The 9,963-nt window shown below is 40.7% G+C and overlaps 1 long non-coding RNA gene across 1 annotated transcript; it reads right to left on the bottom strand.

Annotated features, from left to right (window-relative positions):
• Window positions 1-239: 239 nt before the first annotated feature.
• Window positions 240-612, bottom strand: LOC131227951 (uncharacterized). The gene is made up of 2 exons (XR_009162646.1): window positions 406-612; window positions 240-308 (listed from the first exon to the last, which is right to left on the bottom strand). It is a non-coding gene; the product is annotated as an uncharacterized LOC131227951 (long non-coding RNA).
• Window positions 613-9,963: the final 9,351 nt, after the last annotated feature.

Genomic DNA, 9,963 nt, shown 5'->3' with positions numbered 1-9,963 from the left:
AAATCTATATTAAATCAATCAGTACAAGAAAAAAAAAACAAATAGATTATGGTTGCTACAAATATAAACAATAAAAATGGCAATATCTTTGCATTGTTGTATATCAAGAAGCTTCACAGTAAGCTAGAAATTCATCACTCACAGTAATAGATAATCAAAATAGCTAAAAAAAAAAAAAAAAAAAAAAAACTGTAACTTGTTTATATACAATATTGAAGTTACAAGCCATAAATGGTTTACCTCTGATTCTTGAAATTCAAAATGTTTAGTAGTTCCAATCATGAAAGATTCCAATTGCCACTTGAGTTCTTTGGAATCCGTACAACAAACAAACCCAACTTCAATTCAATGAAATTATCAATGAAAATAGAGAATTATGCATGAAAAAATGTTAAAAAATTGAACCTTTTTCTATGGCACTCTTGCTTTGCGCCAAAGCCTCAGCTCTTCAGGTAAGCTTCACGTCAAATTAATGTGTATGATAACCATCAGTGATTTTTCAGCAATGATTCAGAATAAGAAAGAAAGAACAACCATCATACAAAGGTGTAAAACATGCAAAGTTGTAGGGTATAGAAAACAAGAATCATGAGATAAGTGAGAGTGAATCGGCATACCTTCTGCGAGAAGTTTATACAACTTTCTTTAGTATAATGCTAGAAAATGTCTTCTTTACACACACACAACACAATTAGATAATGATATTCAGACAATCACTGTAAGAGTATCTCCAATTACAACTTTAAGAACATGTCTAGGTCCCATAAAGTGACAACATCTTCTTCAGCACATGTCAGCGAACATTGTTATGAAAGAGAGATTGATGCATAGATATGCCAAATTATATAATGTATACATGGAAATGCTTGTAAAAGGACCTAGGACCGCCTTGATCATCATGCTCATCAACAAGAGTAATCAGAAAAATCATTACTAATTTATATACTAGACTAAAAAAATAATAATAGAAACAATGGAAAAACGGATACTTACATCATACAGATGAAGGTCCATTTGAGTTCCTAATCAGGATGATATCTAGCTGATGGAGTAGATACAAAACACAAGTAAGCCACATAATAGGAAAAAATAAAAATGAAATTGAACACCCACCATTGAAACATTCATGAGGATGTACAAATTTTGAACCAGGTTAGTATTTGTGTTTTCAGTTTAGAAAAGAGGACATCTCAGAAATCTAGTTTGTTAAGTGCCAAAGGGCACAAATCATAGTACCGAACATAGCAATAGCTGGTTCGGATCAATGAGATTGTACCTGTTGTCTGTAAATGCTCTTCATCATCTAAAGCTACATCACTACTAGTTGGAGTTGGCTACACAAATCATGTTCTGCCAACCAGAACAATTCTAATTCCTCATCATCCATTATAGACCATTGATTGGAAGATATGAAACATCCAATTGGTGCGATTTTTGCTTGGCTTGTAAAATGTGGTTGTATTAATTGGTTGGACTATCCATATGTCCAAATGCAAGTAATAGCACTAGATCATTTTCCACATTATACATGTGGATTGTCATTGCAAGTAACAATCCACGTTCAATGACAAAGCTCCCTTAGGGCCTGTTTGGTTAACAAATACCCCAGCAATACACTGCAAGAATGCAATGATTATTTTTTACATTACCCTAACAGACTCTGTCAGTGTAGTTTGACTAATTGGGTATGATGTTTGGATGGGTCAGTAAATTCATGTATTTATTGAACTGTATCCGCCCCAAGCATTTGGGGTAACATGGAATATTTGTACAATGAGAGACCATGGCCTCCAAATGGATTGATCGATTAATCGATCAACCTCAACAAATGAATGGAACAGAAGATTAAAGAAATCTTTTTCTTGAATCGCACATCGAAGAAAAAGGGATTAAAGAAACCCTTTTCTATCAGAGAGAGAGAGATACCTTGCTGGACCATATCACATTATCATCGTCTCAACAGAAGAACACCCCGATGCGCCGCTGGCGAAAACTACTGAAGAAGGTATGTTTTTTTGGGAACGATTGGAATGAGAGATAGAGGGTTTTTTTTTTAACCGGCGAAACTGATGGAGTGAATAGAGAGAGAGAAGGGTGCAGTGGGAAGCAGAATGGTTGGTGTACCACATCAGCGATCTAGCTGATGGGTTGACACCACCAAGTTATGTGGGTCCCATCATGAGATGTGTGTTATATCCAAACTGTCCATCCATTTGGCGAGGTTGTCATAAGTCTTGAGCCGAAAACTAGGACATATCTAAAGATCAAGCAGACCACACTGAAAAAAGAAGTGGGGTTGAACGTCTACCATTGAAACCCTTTTGGAGATCACGGAACTTTTGGATTAATATCGTATTTGGTTTTCCTCTTCATCTAGATCTTTGTGACCTTATAAATAGATTGGATGGAAAATAGATGTTATGGAGTGCCCCATTAATGTTTTAACAGTGAAAATCATTATCCCACTGCTATTTGTGGTGTGGCCCCGTTAAGCTTTGGATATGTTCATTTTTGGGCTAATGCACTAAAATGATCTCAATAAATGGATGAACGGTGTGTATATAATAAATAGATCATTTTGGGGCCCATTTAACTTTGATATCCTTTGAACTATTCGTATTACTAGGAGCTCGAGGAGCCTCAGCGCTCACACGGCTCTAACCCCTTGCGAGTTGGAGACGGGCGGTCTTGTCAAGGGCTTTGTGGGGCCCATCATGATGTATTTGGTATATCTACTCCGTCCATTCATTTTGAATTTTTTTATACAGAACGATCCCAAAAAGGAGGCAAATCGAAGGTCCAATTGAACCATACTATCGATCAACGGTACATATTTAATCTCCACTGTTTCCTACCATGTGGTTCACTTGAGCCTTGAATCTATGTCCATTTTTGGTTCTTGTCGTAAAATGATCTATTAAAATGGATATACGCATTAGATAGAGCACACACATTGTAATGGGCCTCATATAGTCCCTTATGGGGTTGTCACACGTTGAAGTTATTTTGGTGGGCAGTAGCTTTTAGCTACGGATTAAAATTGTAGCAAAATATCTATGGTTTATATCCGTAGCTAAAAACTAGCACGGTCCGGAGCCTTTGCTCATTTTTTGGTATTATATGTGTTGTATAAGCCTTAGGGGAGCTCATAGTGGCGGAGCTCCCCCGCCTCACGACTCTCTCTCTCTCTCTCTCTCTCTCTCCCTAGTATGATGGCCCAACTTAATGTATGATCTAGGCCCTCCATTAGTGAGACAGGCCTACCCTGCTAGACTGACCGTTTACCAGACCTATTCGAAGGAAAACCTAAAAATCAGCTTGATACTGGGGCTGTGTGGCCGTAATGGACCCCGCCTTAATGTATGTGCTGCATATATACACCGTCCGTCTAGGTGGAGAAAGCGTGGGCCAGGTGGGCCGTAAACCGGCCAAGACGGGCTACTGTCTAGATTGTCCAGCAAGTCTGGATGCAGTAAAACTCAAATATCAATTTGATTCAAGATGTGGGCAACGTACACGTGGACCGCACCTAAATATATGTGTTGTATATCCACCATCCAATACTAACGGTGGGCCCACCTGATGTAAATGTTTTATCCACACCATCCAGTACTGATGGTGGGACCTACCTTGCTGTATGTGTTATGTCTGCACCATCCAGTAGCTGGATGGGGACCCACATGATGTAAGTGTTTTATCCACGCCGTTCAGCACTTGGACATGGGACCCACTAATAGAAGTGTTTTATTCACGCCTACCACCATCCACACGTGAGATGTGGGACTCATCTGATGTATGTGTTTCATCTCCACTGTCCTGCGTGGGACGTTGGGGCACACCTGATGTGTTTCATTCGCGCCGTCCAGTGGCCCAACAGGCCCACTATGATGTATTTTATCTGCATTGCTTAGCAAATGTGGACCCCACCGTGATGTATTTTATCTACACCGTCCATCTGGAGTACATCCGGGCTGGGCCAGTAGCCAGTTGGGCTAACCGCCCAGCCCAGCGGGCCCACCTGTTGTATGTAGGGCCCATCTGCTATACATGAGGTCCACTTGTTGCTGTAATGAGGCCCACTTGTTTATGTATGAGGCCCATTATATGTATGAGAGGCCCATTATATATATGAGGCCCACCTTAATGTGTGCGTTGTAGCACACTGTCCATCTGTTTTCTAGGCCATAGGGCTGACCTATGAGGCCCACCTTAATGTATATGTTATACATGCTACCCATCCATGTTTTGGAGTGTGTGGCTGCCTTGTAAGGCCCACATGATATATGTGTTGTATGCTTGCTGTCCATCCACTTTTTTTAGGCCATGGGTTACCCCATGAGGCCTACTTTAATGTATGAGTTACACACACTATCCACCCATTCTTCCTAGGCTATGAGCTGCCTTGTGAGGCCCACCATGATGTGTGTGTTGAACGCGCACTATCCATCCACCCTCTAGATAGTATAAGGGCCGTGAGCTCCATTGTTAGTCAAACCTAAGTCCCTAATGGGCCGCACCCTAGGAGCAATAGTGGTTAAAGGCCCACCATTGCAAATCTCCCTAGGACCCATTGTAAGCCCACTCCCCATCTCCCTTATTAGGCTACCCCAAATCATTGGGCCCCCATTGATGTAGAGGTAACTGCCTTCTCTTATTGGGCTAACCCAAACCGTTAGGCCCCCATTGATGCTAGTTCCTTCCACCATACCTTGTAGGGATATCCAAACCTGAAAGCCCACTCTTGATGTAAGTACGTTATCTAGGCCATCCGTGGTTTGTATGAGAGTACATCATCACCCCGTACCATAGATGGAAGAATATATGGTATCAGATTTGGTATATCCACTGTTGAACCTTACATTGATATATGGACTAGATCTGCCGTCCTTTCATGGACCCCACCAGGCGTTTAAGCCGATTGTTGCCTCCTATGTTTGATAGCATGATAACATACTTAATCTAGTAGGACATGCTTAATATTGCATCATGATACATGCCCATACACATCATTTGCATGACTGTTATGAGGAATTATCGATCATAGCATATGCCATTGGGCTGATTGTTATGTGACTCCCTAAGAGACGAAGTTGCCCCATATAAGCGTGCGGTACGTGCAGGATTGGTGCATGAATGGATAATATGACTCATGCTTCTCACATTTGTGTGACATGATCACTGTACGCCCTAACGATATCAGGGCTGTGGCCTACACAGGCATATCGTAGATGGTCAGATTGGATACCGAAAATATTGGTTCTAGCACTTGGGCACTTGGATGTCCCTGGGTGAAAGTCCCTAAACCATTATGGTACCAGAAGTTGCTCCAACCTCGAGACCGAGTAGATATATGAGCGCTCGAGTGCGGAATAGCAGTAGGCCGCGTTTCCCACTATGTCGTGGTCAGTTGGAAGAGGGTGTGGCCTTATCAGCTAGAGGCGTAGGGGGCAAAGTTCGGCTAAGTTTGATTAGCTCAGAAATGGGTTCGCTATTGATAAGCCAAGTAAATATTGGCTGACTACTGGCCAGGCGGGTAATGAGGTCTCTTTCACTCACTTGGTTGTACGCCTAGGGGAGGGGCAGCCAATGTGGAGTGCACTAGACTCCAGTGATATTCCAGAGAGGAACTGTATTAATATGTGGATTTAGATGAGGACTAACATGCTTAAGATGCATCTTACATATGACATTTGGCCATATAGGCCTTACATTATATAACCTTAGTACGACTGATAGTATTCATGGACATGCCAGCATTTTCTGCATTACTCTGATATTGTATACTTAGCACATATATTGCGCACACACGTATACCACCCTCTAAGCTTTCTATAAGCTTAGGCGCGATCGTTGTGTGTAGGTGACGCAAGGACGTAGTTGTGCTGTGACGGAGTGTGCAACAGATTCTTTTGGAGTTTACATTATTCTTGTATTTCCCTTTTTGCATTGTACTCAATATTTTATTATAGTGGATATGTGGTGATGTTGTTTGTGACCTGATTATACTTGTGGTTATGCTCCTTTACAAAAAAAAATTCACATTGAAAATCCTCCTTATAGGATCTCAAGATTGGAATCTGGTGTATGGGCACTGGAAGCCAAGAATGGGGTACTATAAAGGTTGTCGGCATCAGATTCGGCGATCAGAAATTTTGTGAGCCCGTTTTCTGAGTTTGGGACGTGGCATTAATCGATTTAATTATTCATGTTTTCATGTGTGAGGTGATTTCGAGAGCTTAAGGTGAAATTGATGTCAAAAGGAAGATCTATGCTCAAAAGATTACTAAATGAAGATTTGGAGATTTAGAAGTCATTAATGAAGAATTCACATGCCAAAGATCCAAGAAAATCAAGTGAGGAATGAAGAGAATCAAAGATTTGAAGTGAAGAAAAGGAATCCTGAAATTGTCCTTAAAACAAACATATTTATGAAGTTTTCCTGAAAAGCATATTCTGAAACTCCGAGTATATTTTGGGAACCTGCATAAAGTGCATAAATTTGAGGCAGTTTCTAGATTTTTCCAACTTGGTGCGAAAGTTGGAGTTCCATAACTATAAATAGGACTTCCTACAATGCTCCAAAGCATCTTCTAGGGTTTGGAAAGGTCTCAAGGAGCATACACAAGGGTGGAGAAGCCACTAAAGAGTTTTTCTTCTTCCCTAGTTTAATTTCCATGCTTTTTTTAAGAGATTTGGTTTCAATCATGTCTATGGTTGGCTGAACCTCTTATCTAGGGCTAAGAGGTCAAGCTTGTAGCATGTTTAGATGTTTATTTTTCTTTGATTCTTGTTCTTATTGAACTTCAATGATTTCTAGTTTGATATTAAGGGAATATTTTCAGTTTTCTATGATTTATTGTGACTCAAATTACAATAGATATTATGATAGCTTTGGATATCTTCTTTTTCTGTTTTGAGATAGTGAGATTGGTAAATCCCGTTGTTCACCATCATCTCCTAGGCATGATAGGGTGATGGAATCCCTTCCAATCATTGCAATTCTCCTCTATTGAGAATTAGGTCAATGAAAAGTTCAAATTTGATTTAAATTTCTTTATCTTCCAATTGGATAGGATAGGACTCCAATTCCAATTGTGTTCCTTAAATCAAGTAAGGTATCATCTTGATAGCTAATAGTGGATCCTTGGAACCCTAGTTCCCACTTTTAAATTCATAAGTTTTAATCAACATTATTCACCATTACTCTCGATTATTCGGATTTCAATTTAGACCTTTTTCTAGTTCTACTTCTAGTTATTTTCAAAATATATACAAGTTTAGTCCCTGTGGATTCGACCTCGGTCTTATCAAGTAATTACTATATTGTGACCGTATACTTAAGTTACTCCTATCTTTGTAAGAAGAGAATCTTCGAACTCTAAAGGAAAGACTTTAAGAGATTTAAATTAAATTCAAGTTGAGTGGTGAGTGTTGTAATATTTTATTTTTATTTGCTCTTGCAAAATTTGAGATTTTGATTTTAAAGAACTTCGTGAAATAAGGTTGTCCTGCCTAAAACTTTAGGTGAAGGTTGTCCTATAAATTATTTAGAATCAACGTTTCATTACTTAAGCATTTGAGATCTCTGATTTATTTACATATTTAGCACTTATTTCGATTATTTGGCATAGTCCTATTTACCCCCCCTTTAAGACATCTTAAGCTCTTCTTGTCACTACCTATCCATCACCGGATTAGAATTCACTTGTGAACCTTTGAGTTAACTGAAGTAATGGCCACAAATCAACCTCAACATCCAATTGAGGATGTTCAAGATGAGAATGAGGTGTATCATGCTCCCTGGCCTTAAACTTTAAGAGACTATTTACAACTAACGAGGGTGAGTACACCTTCCTACATGGTGTTTTCACTTAATGCAGAAAATGTAAATTTCAAACCAGGAGTGTAAGGCCCGTATCGTAGCCGTACAATTCCGTATACTCCTGCGATCCTCCCCATCGAATTCCAACAACCCGTAACCTGTAATTGAATTTGCACATGACCCTAACTCGTATCCCGTGGATCTGAGTCAGCTTAATTCGAGACTTGTACCATTACGACCGCACTATCGCCGTGGTTCCAACATCGTGTCTTGTACACCGATTAGGAGATGTGGGCCCGCGTTTATCTAGAAAAAATGCCGCGCATTTGCGAACGCAAGAGAATCTCTACAACCCATCCCATCCCATCAATCAATCAATCAATCAATTTATCAATCAAAGTACACAACCCATGCTTTCTTTCTCCCCAAGACAAGTAACCTATCCTAAGTCAACTCTCAAGTCAAGTACATCTATCACTCACATCCATCACTCACAACCATCGCCTCTCTCTTACAACCACCCTTTCTCTCTCTCTCTCTCTCTCTCTCTTTCTCTACACATTTTCCAAGAAATAAAGAAAAAAAAGAGGTACACGTCCAAGCACTTTCAAGGAGAGAAAAGTGTGTTATGTGTGGCCCACTTCCTATCCCAGGATCCATCATCCTAGCCATTCAATTCTCATCATCTTCCATCAAAGTGAGACATAAGGAGTTCGACGTTCCATTGGACCAAGAAGATCGAACGGTGGGTGTTTCATAGACCTAGATTTCATGTTTTGATGATGAGCCATGTGGGGCCTAATGATTGATGGTATGGATCTCACTTTGGACCCTAGATGTGGCCGATGACCCACCATGATTCACATGATCATACCATGATGGAGCCATTCTCCATGGACCCCATCATGATGTTTACTTTTCTAGTTTGAAAGGGGTTATCTAGACCTTCCATTTTGATGGAGAAGAAATCTCTACAATTGATTTTGATTTAGTGGGCCCACATGTATTATGACCCACTTGATGTATGTTGAAATGCATGGAAAGGGAGGGCTCATAGTGGCGGAGCCCTCCATCGCACGTGTCTCTCCCTCCCTCGCTCCCTCCCTCCCTCTCTCTCCTTCCCATATTTTGTGGTCCACTTGATAAGCGTATGAGATGTCCAAACTGTCCATCCAATGGACCTCATGGCTGTCCAAACATGGGGACCAACCCACCTTGCTACCCTTTTATTAGAGGGTTTAAATGACGGGGAAATACAAATATTAGGTGGACCCCATCGTGGCCAGATGGGCAAGCCCAGAACTGCTGGACGTCTGCTGTCCAGACTGTCCAGTAGAGTCTGTACGTGCATGTAAAAAATAGAAATATCAGCTTGATTCAAAGTGTTTGGGTGGGCCGCTCATGCAGCCCCACCTTGATGTATAGATCTAATCCACGCCGTCCATCCTATCTCTCAGCTCATTTTAGGCGTTGAGTCGAAAAATGAAGCCAATCCGATTATCTGGCAAGCCATAGCATAGAAAACAGTGATTTTTACCATTAAAATCTATTAGGGGCCACTTTAATTATTCTACACACCAAAACATGTTAAATATTGGGCTTGTTTGGTCTGTCTTGAGCCATAGAATCCAATGGATGAAGTGGATCCTCTTGATGCGGGCCCCACCTAAGAAAAATCATAGGAAAACAAATAAAAATAAATAAATAAAATATTAAGCAGCAAGCGTTGCTGCTACTGCGCTGTGGACGAAAAGGGTAAGGACCGTGGGGCCCAGCCATAGTCCCCACCGTGATGTGTGTTGACATCAACATCGTGCATTTGATGGGGCCCCTTTTTACAGTGGGGCACCCTAAAAATCAGCCATTTACAAAAGCTCGGGTAGTCCACACGGCAGGAAGCAGCGGTGGATTGAACGTCTACCATTGAAACTCCTCTGGTCCAGAGGTTTTGGATAAATATAAAATTTATTTATTTATTTTTATTAGGTCTGTGTGACCTTATCAATTGTTAGGATGAAAAATAAATGTTATGGTGGGCCCCACGTGGGACCCACCTGTGATGGGATTAGATTGGCAGGTGTACCACACACCAGCCCTATAGCTGCTGTGATGTAGCAGGTTAAGTGGAGCCCACCTTTGTG

The sequence above is a fragment of the Magnolia sinica genome, chromosome 15 (genome assembly GCF_029962835.1).
Source record: "Magnolia sinica isolate HGM2019 chromosome 15, MsV1, whole genome shotgun sequence".
Taxonomy (NCBI): Eukaryota; Viridiplantae; Streptophyta; class Magnoliopsida; order Magnoliales; family Magnoliaceae; genus Magnolia; species Magnolia sinica.
This window is presented reverse-complemented; position numbering and strand designations above follow the sequence as displayed.